This window comes from Mus pahari, chromosome 10 (assembly GCF_900095145.1).
Source record: "Mus pahari chromosome 10, PAHARI_EIJ_v1.1, whole genome shotgun sequence".
NCBI classification, from domain to species: domain Eukaryota; kingdom Metazoa; phylum Chordata; class Mammalia; order Rodentia; family Muridae; genus Mus; species Mus pahari.
Genome location: NC_034599.1, coordinates 4399902 through 4415104, shown reverse-complemented (window position 1 = coordinate 4415104; position 15203 = coordinate 4399902). Strand labels below are relative to the sequence as shown.

The following is a 15203-nucleotide window of genomic DNA, read 5'->3' as shown; positions in this document are numbered from 1 at the left end:
ATTTGGATTCCCTTGATCTCCTTTTGTTGTCAAATTGCTCTGGCTAGGACTTCAAGTACTATATTGAATAGGTAGGGAGAAGGTGGGCAGCCTTGTCTAGTCCCTGATTTTAGTGGGATTGCTTCCAGCTTCTCTCCATTTAGTTTGATGTTGGCTACTGGTTTGCTGTAGATTGCTTTTATTATGTTTAGGCATGGGCCTGGAATTCCTGATCTTTCCAAGACTTATCATGATTGGGTGTTGGATTTTGTCAAATGCTTCCTCAGCATCTAACAAGATGATCATGTGTTTTTTGTCTTTGAGTTTGTTTATATAATGGATTACGTTNATGGATTTCTGTATATTAAACCATCCCTGCATCCCTTGGATGAAGCCTACTTGATCATGATGATCGTTTTGATGTGTTCTTTGATTCGGTTTGCAAGAAATTTATTGAGTATTTTTGTATTGATATTCATAAAGGAAATTGGTCTGAAGTTCTCTTTCTTTGTTGTTTTTTGTGTAGTTTAGGTAACAGAGTAAATGTGGCTTCATAGAATGAATTGGGTAGAGTACCTTCTGTTTCTATTTTGTATAAAAGTTTGAGGTGAATTGGAGTTAGGTCTTCTTTAAAGGTCTGATAGAACTCTGCACTAAACCCTGGGCTCTTCTTGGTTGGGAGACTATTAATGACAGCTTCTATTTCTTTAGGGAATATGGGACTGTTTAGATCATTAATCTGATCCTGATTTAACTTTGGTACCTGGTATCTGTCTAGAAAATTGTTCATTTCATACAGGTTTTCCAGTTTTGTTGAGTATAGCCATTTTTAGTAGAATCTGATGATGCCTTGGATCACCTCAGGTTCTGTTGCTATGTCTCCCTTTTCATTTCTGATTTTGTCAATTAGGATATTGTCCCTTTGCCCTATAGTTAGTCTGGCTAATGGTTTATCTGTCTTGTTGATTTTCTCAAAAAAAAAAAAAAAAAAAACAGCTCCTGTTTTGGTTGATTCTTTGTATAGTTCTTTTTGTTTCTACTTGGTTGATTTCAGTCCTGAGGTAGATTATTTCCTACTGTCTACTCCTCTTAGGTGAATTTGCTTCCTTTTGTTCTAGAGCTTTTAGGTGTGCTGTCAAGCTCTTAGTGTGTGCTCTCTCTAGTTTCTTTTTGGCAGCACTCTGAGCTATGAGTTTTTGTCTTAGGGATGCTTTCATTGTGTCTTATAAGTTTGGGTATGTTGTTGCTTCATTTTCATGAAACTCCAAAAAGTAATCTCTTTATTTCTTCCTTGACCAAGTTATCAGCTTCCATATCAACTTTGGCTTTGTATTATTTATGTTGTTATTGAAGATCAGCCTTAGTCCATGGTGATCTGTTAGGATGCATGGGATAATTTCATTATTTTTGTATGTGTTGAAGCCTGTTTTATGACCGATTACATGGTCAATTTTGGAGAAGGTATAATGAGGTGCTGAGAAGAAGGTATATCCTTTTGTTTTAGGATAAAATGTTCTGTAGTTATCTGTTAAATCTATTTGTTTCATAACTTGTTAGTTTCACTGTGTCTTTGTTTAGTTTTTGCTTCCAGAATCTGTTCATTGATGAGAGTGGGGTGTTAAAGTCTCCCACTATTATTGTGTGTGGTGCAATGTGTGCTTTGAGCTTTTCTAAAGTTTCCTGAATGAATGTGGATGCCCTTGCATTTGGAGCATAGCTATTCAGAATTGAGAGATCATCGTGGAAGATTTTAGCTTTGATTAGTATAAAGTGCCCCTCGTCTTTTTTGATAACTTTGGATTAAAAGTCGATTTTATTCGATATTAGAATGGCTACTCCAGGTTGTTTCTTCAGACCATTTGCTTGGAAATTTGTTTTCCAGCCTTTTATTCTGAGGTAGTGTCTATCTTTGTCCGTGAGGTAGGTTTCCTGTATCCAGCAAAATTTTGGGTCTTGTTTATGTAGCCAGTCTCTTAGCCTATGTCTTTATATTGGGGAATTGAGTCCATTGGTATTAAGAGATATTAAGGAAAAGTAATTGTTGCCTCCTGTAATTTTTGTTGTTAGAATTGGGATTCTGCTCTTGTGGCTATCTTCTTTTAGGTTTGTTGAAGGATTACTTTCTTGCTTTTTCTAGGGCATCATTTCCCTCCTTGTGTTGGAGTTTTCCCTTTATTATCCTTTGAAGGGCTGGATTTGTGGAAAGATATTGTGTGAATTTGCTTTTGTCATGGAATACTTTGGTTTCTCCATCAATGTAAATTGAGGGTTTTCTGGGTATGGTAGTCTGGGCTGGCATTTGTGTTCTCTAATCATCTGTATAACCTCTGCCAGGATCATCTGTCTTTCATAGTCTCTGGTGAGAAGNCTGGTGTAATTCTGATAGGTTTGCCTTTATATGTTATTTGACCTTTTTCCCTTACTGCTTTTAATAGTCTATCCTTATTTAGTGCATTTGTTGTTCTGATTATTATGTGGCTGGAGAAATTTCTTTTCTGGTCCAGTCTATCTGGAGTTCTGTAGGCTTCTTGTATGTTCATGGCCATCTCTCTCTAAGGTTAGGGAAGTTTTCTTCTATAATTTTGTTGAAGATATTTACTGGCCCTTTAAGTTGAAAGTCTTCATNCTCATCTATACCTATTATCCTTAGGTTTGGTCTTCTCATTGTGTTCTATATTTCCTGAATGTTTTGAGTTAGGATATTTTTGCAATTTGCATTTTCTTTGCTTGTTGTGTCCATGTTTTCTATGGAATCTTCTGCACCTGAGATTCTCTCTCCCATCTCTTGTATTCTGTTGCTGATGCTCTGGCATGTCTGGTTCCTGATTTCTTTCCTATGATTTCTATCTCCAGAGTTGTCTCCTTTTGATTTCTTTATTGTTTCTACTTCCATTTTTAGATACTGGATGGTTTTGTTTAATTCTTCCACCTGTTTTGTAGTGTTTTCATGTAAGTCTTTAAGGGATTTTTTGTGGTTCCTCTTTAAGGGCTGTTTACCTGTGTTCTCCTGTATTTCTTTAAGGGAGTTATTTATTTATTTCTTATAGTCCTCCGTCATCATCATGAGAAGTGACTTTAGATCCATGTCTTGCTTTTCTGGTGTGATGGTGTATCCAGGACTTGCTATGGTGGGAGAGTTTGGTTCTGATGATGCCATGTAACCTTGGTTTCTGTTGTTTCTGTTCTTATGCTTGTCTCCTGCCATCTTAGTATCTCATGTGCTTGCTGCACTCAATATATCTGATTGGAGCCTGTTCTTCCTATAATCTCAGTTGATTCAGGACTCCTCAGAGTCCAGCTTTCTCTGTGATCCTGTGCTTCCGGGATCCTGTTAACTTGAGATTCTGGGAGTGTCAGAGTTGTTGGCAATCAAGCTTCCTCTGAAACCCTGAGATCCTGGTATGATCAAGCTCCTGGTATCCTAGGATCCTGGAATCCTATGATCCTGGACATGTTACAGTGCCTGGAAGTAGTGTCTCCTCTGGGGATCGTGGGGTTTTCTAGTGTATTTGAAACCAAGGTATACCAGTACTGATCAGAAGAAACCTGAGCTGCTGGACAGACAGGGCTCCTGTGTCCTTGCTCCTGCTCTCACGGGCCCATCATGATTGGTTTAGAACAGATGTTGTGTTCCACTCACCAGTGATCCTAAGATCTTGGGCGTTCTATGGCGCCTCAGGCATGGAGAGTCAGCTGGGGACCGTGGGACCATCCGCTGAGTTTGTACCCAAGGTGGCTCAGAGCTGGCCGCATTCTATGTTCTTAAAAGCCAAGAAGAAAAACTTCTAAATCAGTGACTTGCTTTTTATGTGTGTACATGCACATGCATAGGCATGTGCAGTAAAACTGTGACATGTGCTTGGAGAGATGGTAAGAATAGACCCTCAGCACCTAGGTAAGATCTGGGAAGATGCACCAGTCGCTGTGCTGCAGAGTGGCAGACACCATTCTGCTGCCAAACTCACTAAGTTCCAGGTGCAAAGCAGACACTGCTCAAGGGAATAAAGCAGACACTTGTCATCCTTCCCTGCCCTCCTCAGATTCAGACTCACACATGAACACCCACCCCCTCTCTCTCTCTCTCTCTCTCTCTCACACACACACACACACACACACACACACACACACACAATTTAATTTGAGAAAATGTAAATGTGAATCCTGAAAATGATGGTAGAGATGCTATAGGCACAGCAGACCATAATCCTATGAAAGGTCAGTAGCCAGTTGTACAAATGAGCTGCTGAGTCCACTTAAATCTAAACTCCATGATTCTATAGTTAAATCTGTTCATTATAAAGAGCTAGATTTTTGTTAAATATTTCATAATTAGAAATGGATAAAATATAACACAAATACTATTTTAAACTTCAAAACAGGAATGAGAATAACTTCTATTTATAAGACAATACTAAAATAAACATTTTTACCCTTTCTAGCCTCGGGTCACTGCATTTTGGAACTCAGAGAAAAGGATGAACTTTATATTACAACAAGCAACACAGCCTAGACCACAGATGTCCTTGTGTCCAGGAAGGACCGCATCAACCTTTATCCTAGTAAACACAGCTTTCCAACTGTGGGCATCAAAGGCTATGCACCACCTTTTATAGAAATACTCTTCCAGTTAGTGGTAAACCATCCTCATTTTTCAAAGGCACCAGCAACCAGGCATAGTGACTCACATCTGTGGGCCCAGTTACTTCAGAGTTTGATGGAGTATGGTCACTTGAGTCCAGCAGTTCAGCCCACGCCCGGACATCATACTAGTGAGTAGAAGTGCTACTGTAATCAATTAGAGTGGAAATACAATGAATGCAACAGCACTAGAATAGAACTCAGGGAAAAATAGAGATGCCCTCTGCTTTAGACAGACTGCTCAGCATTGTTTAGGGGAGGACAAGGATGTGGGAAGGGGGGGTATTGGGAGGAGGGAGGCTTCAATTGAGGTATAGAATGAATACATAAATTAATTAATGGAAAAAAGAATCTGGAAAAATATATGTTCTTCATCTTATGAAGTTAAAAATAATAAAGTTTACTTTTCAAAAATGAAGTAAATTAAAAATGGATATATGTAGGAATTAATTTTTATATGTTTATGTTTTTATTTTGTTTGTCATTTGAAATGATTACAAGAGATAAACAAAACCAATGTACATAATGCCTTGGAATCTACAAATTAACTTTTCTTAACCTTTTCAAACTGCTCTACTAAAATACCACAGACTGTATGATTTAAACCATAAGTATTCCTCCTGGTGTGGGTGCTATGGATTCTAAGATAAATGTATTTATAGATTTGGACTCTGAGGAAAATTCACTTCCTGAGCCCCAGATGACTGTTTTCTTGTGTCTTCTCAAGACAAGGCAGAGAAAGAACTTCCCAGGATGTCTTTCATAAGAGAGCCACTCACTCACCCTGTAACTAGTCATCCCACAGAAGCATCTCCTTCTAACCCATGTATCAGATGTGAACTTAAAGAAAACATGGCGTTCATCTTGTAACATTCTGTCTTTAACCCCCAGAATGCATATGCATTCATCTGATTTTCAAAGCCCCAAACTCTCAAATCATTTTTAATGTTTATTCTAAAATCCCCAGTATAATGTATCACCTAAATATTATCAAAATCCATGTAAAGATGATAGATAAATAGTATCTACTGTATGGTGCCATGAATAAGTCAAGTCAAGACAGGAAAGAAGAGACTGCATTCCAAAATAGAAAGAAATAGGGAGGGCATCAGAAATCAAAACGGGTAATAAACAAGCTAGAAGGCAATGCAGTAAGCACACCGTTCCCCTATTTTCAATAAAATGAAAGAAGGATGGGGAAGACTGACGCCCTGTTCTGAGGAAAGGACCATAGCTCTCACAACCTTCAAATCCAGTTGGCAGTTGATGAAGCAACTTCATCACCTCCAATGTGGTGAGTCACAAATAGAAATGACATCTACTTTGTCACTACCCAGTTCTCTGAGGGCTGTGGCTGGGTGCTATCCTTAGATGGAACTTACGGTTTAAGACTGTGCTAAACTGGAGGTTGAATAACAAGGAACAATCTTAAATCAGGGAGCCTGAGTTAACCTACCAGATGTGATCCCAATGTGATCACAAGCCATAGAAGGTAGTCATGGAGAAGGATAAATCATGATACACACCTACAGAAAAGTGTTTGGTGGCTGGAAGCTCAGTGAACCCTCAAGAGTGGGCTATTCACTAAGATCCCCAAATAAGACTAAAAGAGATATCCAAAGCAACAAAAATGAAAATCATAAGACAGAAGCACAAGAAAAATGAAAAGGCAGGATAACATAACTCCTCTGAGGGATTGCAACTCAATTATATAATCCCAGAATACCTAAATAGTGGCAAAGAATTCAAATCACTCTACTTCTAGAAATAATCAGAAACTTCAAAGAGTAAATATATAAACAAGTGAAGTAAGGAAATCAACTTAGGTGGACATAAGAAAGTTAGCAACTTGATAACAAAGTCAGTGATAAAATTAAGATCCTGAAAAACAGTTATCAGAAATAAGAGTCAATCAATCAAATAAAAAAATATGGTGAAAGGCATCACCAATGACATAACATAGGAAGGATATCAAGACTAGAGAACACAGACAAGGAAACACTACATTCTCTCTCAATACAGAGGTACCAAAGAATTACCAGAACATTCAGTAACTCGGATAAGATCAAGAAGCCAAGCCTAAGAATTCACTAAATATAAGTAGCTAAAATAAAATTAAAAGTTCTGAGGAAATGTATTAAATAAAATTATAGGAGAAATTTTTCCTAATCTAGGGAAAGAAATGACCATTCAAGCACAGAAGGCCTTTAAAACACAAAAGACATGAGCAGAGAATTTTCTACAACATTAGAGTCAAATGTCAAAACTTCAGAACAAAGATATAAGATTAAAAAAAAGATGTGAGGGGAAAAGCTATACAATCTACAAAAGTAGCACCGGCCCTCCCAGCACGAAGTCTAAGCCCAGCAGAATATGAAATGTCATCATTCAAGCCCTGGAAACAAGCACACAGCTGCAGCGATCAACAGAGAAGACAAGCACAAGCCGAGGAACGTATACCCACCAAGCCGCACTGCAGAAGGTATGTGAAGGAATGCTAACTCAGAGAAGGTATGTGAAGGAATGCTAACTCAGAGAGTTAAAGCATCTTCTTAATCATGAGAGCACAGAAAGAAAGACATTTCAAGAGAAGAAGACAGGAACACAGAAAAACTAAGAAAGAATAAATCGTGTCCAACTCTTAACATGAATAGAAGAGAAAGAAAGAAAACACAATAATCATATCCTCAAGGACAGGACCAGCAAGCTCTCTCTATACCCCTAAATAAATAGACTAGTGACTAGATTAAAACTTAAGCTCTATTTCTTCTACATAAGAAATGAATCCTGACAAGGACATGCATGGACTGGAAGTGAGTGAGTGGATGTTTGTCAGCATATGAAGCAAGTGGAAGTCAAAATAAACTAATAATCACATTAGCATCTGATAAAGCAAACTTCTAGCAAAATTAGTCCAAAGATGCTACCTGAGGGTGAAACTACAGGAAGGGATACCATAAGTAAATGGAACCAAACAGTTGTCATTGTTCTAATATCTGATCAACTCCAACATAAACCAAAAGTAGTAAGAAAACATAAAGAAGGTTAAAGGAATAGTTCATCTAGAGAATATTTTAATTCTAAACATATACAACAAGCACAAGTATATACAACTTTATAAAGCAAATATTATTAGATATAAAGTTACAGACTAATTCCTAGCATAATAGTGAGTGACTTTAAAACCCTACTCTCACCAATAAACAGGAGACCCAACAATAAATAAACAGATCAACAATAAATTAAGTGATACACATTGGCTACAGGACATACAACAATTAATGTCAAACTGACCAAGAAACTTGCAAGTTGGTTAGTTTTTATGGTGTTCAAAAGTGCTCTGCAGGGTACTGGGGAAGAAAAGTCCTTGATGGCCTTAACAAGTACTGACCCCTGTGTGCTGCAGGATCAACTTGCAAAGCGAGATGTGCCCACTGGTGTAATAGTGGCGAGATGTGCCCACTGGTGTAATAGTGGTGAGATGTGCCCCCTGGTTGAATAGTAGCATGACTATTGTGAGGTAAATGAAGTTTTTTCGTGCTATGTAAGACTTACTCTACAGGAGGAAGTTTCGTACATGATAATGTGATCTAAATCAAAAGGTGGGGTGACCATAGGCCCTAGAGTAGAACCTGCTATTATTATTTTGCTAAATGATTATGCTATCATGGTCATTCCTAAATATTTATGTTTATAGCCGTACACCTGGGCTGCTCTTGGTCTTTGTTAGAGAAGCTTATTTTTGCAGTGGAAAGCAATAAATTGAAAGATGTATATAACTGGTCACAGAATTGAGAATAAGAAGCTTGAATACTCATCCCTAAATGGAATACATATCAACTCCACACCCAAGGCTCAGGGAACACTGCGGAAGAAGAGGGGGAAAAGAATGCAAGAGCTAGATGATGTTGGGAGGAATTCTGTGAAATGTTGTCTTCTGGACATGAGGAGGCTACCACACTATGAACTCACAACATCTGGAGTTCCCTACACAAGATCAAACCAGCAAAAACTGTGGCATCTAAGGAACAATATGTAAGTTTGTTCTATAGCCATCATATGCTGTCTTATACATGTGAACTGCACACACACTTAAAAACACATTAACCTGAAGATAAATGTACACATATACACATTCACACACAAGAATAGAGCACATCAAAAAGATCATTCAGCATGATGAGACTCACTTTATTATTGAGATGCTAAGATGGTTCAACACTCTTAAAGCAATAGTGCAACACATCACATAAGTGGATGGAAGGACAGAAATCACATGATAATCTCAAGAAATGTTAGAAAGGCTTCAACACCTCTTCATGAAAAAAAGCCCAAAGAAACTAGGAATATAAAGAATTTAATTCAATATAAAAAAGCTATATGCAACAAACCTATAACTTCATTAGTTTTCCTCAGTTAGTATACTGAGGAGAAGAAGGAATCCAGGAGTGGGAGGGTTAAAATAAAGGGTAATGAGGCATGAAGACAATCAAAATACATTGTAAACATATATAAAACTGTGATGAAAGTTTCCCCCCCCCCCCAGGGAATCAGATAGGAGCAACCAGGATGTTGTCAGGTCCTGATTGCACGGAAATGCTAATCAGCAGATCATGCAAGCTCCAATCATCATTTTCTACTGCCCTCCGAGAGGAGGAACAGGTAAGGATTAACCTCCTGACGATTGAAAGTTAGTTTTAAAAATGGATATTGTAAAAGAATTTCTGGATTACTGAAAATGTCTAAGCTTTCTATAACTATCTGCAATTATCTAATTCTAGACGTTTTATATAATTTGAGTAAAATAATTTCTAACTCTGACTTTCAACACTAAGAAATCCTGTTTGGCCAATTTGTTACTTGTTAACTATTTTGTTCATATATTCATTCAGCAAATATTTACTCAATACTTACTTATTATGCCAGTCATTCATGTATCCAAAACCTGGTGAGAATGTCCAAACTACTCCAAAGTTATATGAAAAGTTTATATGATGTTCTCTGTAATCACCAAGTTACATATCTTCCTGCAGTGTCTATATACATAATAGACTGGAGATACATTTTACTGGGGTGCTTTAAAGAACTACTATACATACTGTTAAGTGATACATTCAAATATGTTTGCAAAAGGTTTATATAAGGTTCCAAATACGTTTCTGATTTATGGTGAAAAGTATTCTGTAATAAAAATTAGTGCAAACAGGCAAGCAATCAGGAATGTAAGTATCCAAATATGACATTTTGAAATATTAAGATCTGTATCACAATAGCGAAAGGCACTGGAACTGTTGGATCCTCTGGGAAGATTCCTAGAAGACAGGTAAGGAAAAGAGAGAGAATAGGCACTTTGTTTTGCATTTTTTACAACCTGATACATAGTATTAGTATGGCGATCATCTCAGCTTGGAAATATCCTCAAAACAATCTCCAATATCAGTGTGAATGTCACTTTTGAAGTTTTTTGTCACTTTTATTGGTACTTCTATGTTTGTTTCTCTTCTCAACCCAACATCTATTAATGTAATACATCATGCATGTTTATGCATAAAATATCAAGTTGAGTATGTCTAACACAAGACACTATGCTGACAGTCAGGTGACTGTACATAGCCATATGATTTTTCCTCACTATATGATTGCTATGGCCAGAAAGTTTTCCGGGTAAAACGTCTAGTGAAGAAGTTGGAGAACTAATTGAAGAACTAACTAAAGCTCCTGATTGTGTGACTTCAGAGATAACACACAGGGACACTGGTGCAGCCTTAGCACAACTTTACCCTACCACCTGCCAATAGTATCAATAACAGGTAAAGTGAGGCTCAATGCCTTGCTGAAATTCTGAAGGAGAGCTTTAGAGATAAACTAAGCAATCATCCAGCAGGAAGCAGCCAGGGGTTACCCTGAGCCCTATTAGACTGTAATTCCATGTGGTTGGTATCCTGGAACTATGGAGATGATTCAGTGGATAAGGTGTCAGACAACAGGTAAAAACAAAAGTTCATTAATTATAGCCTCCATATGAAAAAGCTGGATATCCATAAACACCACCAAACCCAGACACTATTTTATGTCAGCAAGATTTTGCTGACAGGACCCTGATATAGCTATCTCATGTGAGGCTATGCCAGTGCCTGGCAAATACAGAAGTGGATGCTGGCAGTCATCTAGTGGATGGAACACAGGACCCCTAATGAAGGAGCTAGAAAAAGTACCCAAGGAGCTAAAGAGGTCTGTAACCCTATAGGAGGAACAACAATATGAACTAACCAGTACCTCCCCCCAGCGCTACTGTCTCTAGTTGCATATGTAGCAGAGGATGGCCTAGTTGGACATCAATTGGAGGAGAGGCCCTTGGTCTTGTGAAGATTATTTGCCCCAGTACAGGGGAATGCCAAGGCCAGGAAGCGGTAATGGGTGGGTTGGGGAGTAGGGCAGGGGGAGTATAGGGGACTTTTGGGATAGCGTTTGAAATATAAATGAAGAAAATCTCTAATAAAAAAAATTTGAAAAAAAAAGAAAAAAATGAGTCAAAAAATGTCAACTAATGATCCCATTTTCAGCCATTATCCTTACGGGACTTCCATTCCAGTTCAAGATGACTAACATCAAGGCTATGTACTGTTAATGGATCAGTCATTCCTATCTACTTATTTCCTGCCTTCTCCATTTTGAACCCTGACTTTCTAATGAGCATTAATTATAATTAAAATTCTTTCTCATTTCATGTCCATTCCCAGTTCTCTATGCTCACTTGCCGATCACAAGCTTTCTCATCCACAGTCTTTAAGCACTTCTTTGAGACTTCAGATAAATTACCAGATTAATGGTCACTGTCCAGGCATATGTATGCATTCATCAGTGAAAATATATAATACTTTGCCTTAAGAAATAAGTTTTAATACATGTTCCAAAAGGGACAAACCATATCCAAGGTATATCATTAATTGTTGTTATTATTACTGTTGTATTACAAGAGTTTGACATTAAATGGTATTGAGCACAAGTTCCAATATTCATGGATGTCTTCTGACAAGTCAATTAACCTCTATGAGTCTGGATTTCATTATATGTAAAACATAACTAACTATACACTATGTAACCTGTGTACCTAAGATACTAAGTTTATCAATAAAATTATGGTAACCTGTGTTATCTATCTACCGTATAACCTCTTTGTGATTATCTAGATGTCTTCCTAACAGGACTCTTTGCCTCCTGTCTCTTTCCTCTAGCCCACCATTCCTATTAATATCAAAGCTCCTAAACTGAAAATAATATGAATCACAACATTTCTTTGTGAACAAATTCAACCGTAATTCTTTCAAGACAGATTATCAAGTCTTTATCACACTATAAAATGCCTGTGAGACTTGACTTTCATTTCTTTCCACTTGTTTCATGAAACAGCTCAAATGTTGCTAGTGGCAACCTTTTACAATGCACAGGAACAGTAACTGTAATGGCAAGGCAAATGAATCATCTGGAATCCTGGAGTATGTGTAACTGCATGCAGCCGTTCCACCATGTCCCCTCTTCCTGGGGTAGATAGGTACTTGCCCCATTTATGGAGACACAAATGGACATACTGCACCGAATCAGGGTCCGCCATGAATATATATAAAGGAATATGAAAGGTAAATCTGATCAAGGGAGTTTTCCCAGGAAGAAAAACGAAAACAGAATCGTGATAAAACCCAGTCTCTGGCTTTACTCTTACACTGGAAGAGAAGGGAGTGCTGTGGGAGGCGGCCAGCAGGAGGAGAGCCAACTATCCATGTGAGGTGATTTTCACAGAGTGCAGACCAGCCCTTGTTAGCTCAGGGCAGGATTTCTACAACTGGAGCCAGTGGGGTGACTCTCCAACCAGGAGGAAAAGTGTCAAATCTGGTTGATCGACTTGTAGCCAAGTGCAAAGTCACTACCGAGAAACAAGTGCCTCCAGTGTAATCTTGGTCACGGCTAACCTATAGAAATTCTGGGCATCTTAATTATTAAAATCTTAAAATTTCACAGCTTCTGTAAGGCAAAGGACACTCTCATTAAGACAAAAAGACAACCAACAGATTGGGAAAAGATCTTTACCAATCCTACATCCAATAGAGAGCTAATATACAATATATACAAACAACTCAAGAAGTTAGACTCCAGAAAACCAAATAACCCTACTAAAAAATGGGGTACAGAGCTAAGCAAAGAATTCTCAACTGAGGAATATCGAATGGCTGAGAAACACCTGAAAAAAATGTTCAACATCCTTAATCATCAGGGAAATGCAAATCAAAACAACCCTGAGGTTCACCTCACACCAGTCAGAATGGCAACCTACTCTTCAGAGTAGTTTGTTACCCAGTAGTGATGGGTCACACCCTTAAACCCAGCAATAGAAAGGCAGGGGCTGTTGGATCTCTGTGAGTTCTAGGACAGCCAGGGCTACACAGGGAAACTATGTATTTAAAAAAAAAAGCAAAACCAGACAGAGTATTTTGTTTCCCTGGGGAGAGTCCCTTAAAGAAAACTAAATTTTCATTTGCAAGTGGTTATTACTTGAAGATAGCTTCAGAGTTGTAGATGGAGGCGTGTGTCCACTTCTTTCAACTTTGGACCCCATCTGCTGAAGACTTGTGCAGGATCTATACTGCTAGCTACTTCATTTTTTTTTGTTTTGCTTTGAATTATTTATTAAAACTTTTAATTGTACATGATAATGTAATTTATTATGACATATCATGCATGTACACACTATTCTTTGATCATCTTCAATCCCTGAAGATCATGTCCAACTCTCTTCATTCATTATTCTATTTTCTCTGAATCCAGTATTTCCTTTTACTTTTCTTTTTTTCCAATTATTATTAGGTATTTACTTCATTTACATTTTAAATGCTATCCCCAAAGTCCCCTATACCTTCCCTCCCCACTCACCTACCCACCCACTCCCACTTCTAGGCCATGGTGTTCCCCTGTACTGGGGCTTATAAAGTTTGCAAGACCAAGGGGCCTCTCTTCCCAATGATGGCTGACTAGGCCATCTTCTGCTACATATGCAGCTAGAAACATGAGCTCTGGGGATGCTGGTTAGTTCATATTGTTGTTCCACCTATAGGGTTGCAGACACCTTCAGCTCCTTGGGTACTTGCTCTAGCTCCTCTACTGGGGGCTCTGTGTTCCATCCAATAGTTGACTGTGAGCATCCACTTCTGTGTTTGCCAGGCACTGGCATAGCCTCACAAGAGACAGCTATATCAGGGTCCTTTCAGCAAAATCTTGCTGGTGTATGCAATACTGTCTGCATTTGGTGACTGATTATGGGGTGGACCTCCTGGTGGTCCATCTTTTTTTGGATGATCCATCCTTTCATCTCAGTTCCAAAGTTTGTCTCTGTAACCCGTTCCCTTGGAGTTTTGTTCCCAATTCTAAGGAAGGGCGAAGTCTCCACATTTTGGTCTTCCTTCTTGTTGAGTTTCATGTGTTTTACAAATTGTATCTTGGGTATTCTAGATTTCAGGGCTAATATCCACTTACCAGTGAGTGCATATTATGTGAGTTCTTTTGTGATTGGGTTACCTCACTCAGGATGATACCCTCCAGATCCATCCAATTGCCGAGGAATTTGAGAAATTCATTGTTTTTAATAGCTGAGTAGTATTCCATTGTGTAAATGTACCAGATTTTCTGTATCCATTCCTCTGTTGAGGGACATTCAGGTTCTTTCCAGCTTCTGGCTATTATAAATAAGGCTGCTATGAACATAGTGGAGCATGTATTACCAGTTTGAAAATCTTCTGGATATATGCCCAGGAGAGGTATTGCTGGATCCTCCGGTAGTACTATGTCTAATTTTCTGAGGAACCACCAGATTGATTTCCAGAGTGGTTTTATAAGCTTGCAGTCCCACCAACAATGGAGGAGTGTTCCTCTTTCTCCACATCCTTGCCAGCATCTGCTGTCAACTGAGTTTTTGATCTTAGCCATTCTGACTGGTATGAGGTGGAATCTCAAGGATGTTTTGATTTGTATTTCCCTGATGATTAAGGATGTTGAACATTTTTTGAGGTGTTTCTCAGCCATTCGATATTCCTCAGTTGAGAATTCTTTGTTTAGTTCTGTGCCCCATTTTTTAATGGGGTTATTTGGTTTTCTGGAGTCCATCTTCTTGAGTTCTTTATATATAATGGATATTAGTCCCCTATCTTATTTAGGGTTGGTAAAGATCCTTTCCCAATCAGTTGGTAGCCTTTTTGTCTTATTGACAGTATCTTTTGCCTTACAGAAGCTTTGCAATTTTATGAGGTCCCAATTGTCATTTCTTGATCTTATAGCACAAGCCTTTACAGTTCTATTCGGGAATTTTTCCCCTGTGCCCATATCTTCCAGGCTTTTCCCCACTTTCTCCTCTATAAGTTTCAGTGTCTCTGGTTTTATGTGGAGTTCCTTGATCTACTTAGACTTGGTCTTAGTACAAGGAGATAAGAATGGATCAATTCACAGTCTTCTACATGCTAACCGCTAGTTGTGCCAACACCATATGTTGAGAATGCTGTCTATTTTCCACTGGATGGTTTTAGCTCCTTTGTCAAAGATCA

General features: G+C 38.3%; 1 protein-coding gene and 1 non-coding gene across 2 annotated transcripts in view; both read right to left on the bottom strand.

Annotated features, from left to right (window-relative positions):
* The window catches only part of Angptl5 (angiopoietin like 5), a 117127-nt gene that overhangs the window by 35858 nt on the left and 66066 nt on the right, over window positions 1-15203 (bottom strand).
* LOC115064874 lies at window positions 9167-9301 on the bottom strand. Its single transcript, XR_003844700.1, has one exon. It is a non-coding gene; the product is annotated as a U8 small nucleolar RNA (small nucleolar RNA).